The sequence below is a fragment of the Schistocerca cancellata genome, unplaced genomic scaffold, assembly GCF_023864275.1.
Source record: "Schistocerca cancellata isolate TAMUIC-IGC-003103 unplaced genomic scaffold, iqSchCanc2.1 HiC_scaffold_407, whole genome shotgun sequence".
Taxonomy (NCBI): Eukaryota; Metazoa; Arthropoda; class Insecta; order Orthoptera; family Acrididae; genus Schistocerca; species Schistocerca cancellata.
This window is the reverse complement of record NW_026046424.1, coordinates 17,501-20,000: the sequence shown is the minus strand read 5'-3', so window position 1 is coordinate 20,000 and position 2,500 is coordinate 17,501. Positions and strand designations below refer to the sequence as shown.

At 56.9% G+C, this 2,500-nt stretch overlaps 1 non-coding gene across 1 annotated transcript in view; it reads left to right on the top strand.

The window, feature by feature from the left end:
* Positions 1 to 2,183: 2,183 nt before the first annotated feature.
* Positions 2,184 to 2,500, top strand: part of LOC126120353 (small subunit ribosomal RNA) — a 1,909-nt gene continuing 1,592 nt past the window's right edge. The window contains exon 1 of the ribosomal RNA XR_007526053.1: positions 2,184 to 2,500. This exon is cut by the window's right edge and continues 1,592 nt beyond it. This is a non-coding gene — a ribosomal RNA (small subunit ribosomal RNA).

Genomic DNA, 2,500 nt, shown 5'->3' with positions numbered 1-2,500 from the left:
AACCCACGTTGTGCCTTAACGTAACCCACGTTGTGCCTTAACGTAACCCACGTTGTGCCTTAACGTAACCCACGTTGTGCCTTAACGTAACCCACGTTGTGCCTTAACCTAACCCACGTTGTGCCTTAACCTAACCCACGTTGTGCCTTAACCTAACCCACGTTGTGCCTTAACCTAACCCACGTTGTGCCTTAACCTAACCCACGTTGTGCCTTAACCTAACCCACGTTGTGCCTTAACCTAACCCACGTTGTGCCTTAACCTAACCCACGTTGTGCCTTAACCTAACCCACGTTGTGCCTTAACCTAACCCACGTTGTGCCTTAACCTAACCCACGTTGTGCCTTAACCTAACCCACGTTGTGCCTTAACCTAACCCACGTTGTGCCTTAACCTAACCCACGTTGTGCCTTAACCTAACCCACGTTGTGCCTTAACCTGCTCTGTAATTGGCATATGACACGTTACATTAATCTAGTGTTGTCTAACCACAACCCTCTGAATATAGTTCGCTACTCGCACCGCCCACCCTCTTGTGTGTCGTTTCATGTTGAACACTTCGCAAGTGTTGCTTACTTTTTACATGCTCCCGCTGTACACTGTAATGTGGACAACTGCAGGATGTACATCGCCCCCCCCCCTCCACCCTGCCTTCGCACGCTGGTCGTTCAGGTGCTTGCGTGTTCAATGCCCTTCGCAGCTGTTCACTGGCATTCGCATGTCGAAGCGCTCAGTCTACGTCGTGGTACGGCCTGTGTCCACTGTCCGCTGATATCGTAAGCTTAATCCTCACATTGTACTGCACATAGGTCCGTATGTACTGAATGATACGCTGTGGCACATGTGTGACCGTACGACTGCGCCCAACAACAGCGAACCATACGGTCCAAATGTTGTGCACTCAGCCACGTGCCGTCTCCCCATAACAGCTACATTGCAGTGTGGTACGCCATAGAGACGTGTGGGAGTAACGGACGCCCTGGATGGCGATCAGCATGAGCCGTCTGTTGATGTAGTGGCGCGTGTATTCAAACGTAGTCGTCTCTTCTCACACAGTGTGATAGCATGGTGCACCGCGTTCCACATCTGCGACATGGTACAGATGCTGGTTGACAGTCGGTCTCGTAATGGACATCGCATACGTAGGGGGCCACCTCCCACGTGTTCTCTAGTCGTGCACATTTTGTTGCGTGTATGTGGGCAGACGTAGTGTGTCGTGACACCTAACAGACAGGTATGCAATAATCGTTGCATTTGCAAACTGGGATGGACGTCTACGTTTGCTGGTGACGTGACGCAACGCAAATGAACAACTGGTAAACCCATTGTGGTGCGGTTGTTGTTGCTGGAGGTAAATCAGTAAGGGCAAATCTGTGTGTGAAGCGATACGCGGCGGTGGCTGGGTGGGACCGTCCCCGGCCGGTGAGGGGGGGCCGCCCGGCGTGCTGGCCGCGCGGTGCGTGGGCGCACGCGCTACAGCCGGCTGGTGGGGGCGCCCAGTGGCAGGCGCGCCGGCCGACGGACGCGGCAGGCGGCGCAGCTGCGCGCCGGGGCACCCTGCGCGCGGCGCCGGGCGGCCAAAGTGGGTCCTCGCGGGCCCGGTGCGAAGCGCGGTGGACATCTGCAGTGTGCTGGTCCGACTGAGGACTGTGTGCGTTGAGGATGCGCCGCCGCCCGGCACTCGGCGCCGCGACGCCGTCTGCTGCTCGGTCGCCCCAGCGGTTCTCGCTGGTGGTTTGTATCGCAGTTGTGCAGACGTGTTGGCACGTGCGCTGTGCTGGGAGAGTTCGCTTCGGCACCCACGTGGGGCCTTTGCCCTTCTGTGGCGCTGGCGTTGGAGCTGCCGGTCACCGTAGGTGGCGCGTGTTGTCTCCCGCCGGCAATGCCACGACAGCACGCTCCCGGGCCTCTGTCGGCAGCGGCAAGCTCAGTTGGGAGCACGGGTGGTCGCACCTAAAGCGTCTACTCGCCTAACTCCGGGCGATTGCGCCTCTCTCGAACCCGACCAAGTACTTAGGACGGCGCTGCGCGCCGCCGGGACCTGAGAGGGTTTCGAGGTGTATTGTGCAGGGGAGCTCAGCCTCCTCCTGTTTGCAGAATAATTGAGCGGACGCTTGCGTGTTCGCGCGGGCCCCTGGGACACACTCCCGGGCGGCCGGCTGCTCAGCTCTAGTTGACGCAGCTCCCTGGTTGATCCTGCCAGTAGTCATATGCTTGTCTCAAAGATTAAGCCATGCATGTCTCAGTACAAGCCGCATTAAGGTGAAACCGCGAATGGCTCATTAAATCAGTTATGGTTCCTTAGATCGTACCCACGTTACTTGGATAACTGTGGTAATTCTAGAGCTAATACATGCAAACAGAGTCCCGACCAGAGATGGAAGGGACGCTTTTATTAGATCAAAACCAATCGGTCGGCTCGTCCGGTCCGTTTGCCTTGGTGACTCTGAATAACTTTGGGCTGATCGCACGGTCCTCGTACCGGCGACGCATCTTTCAA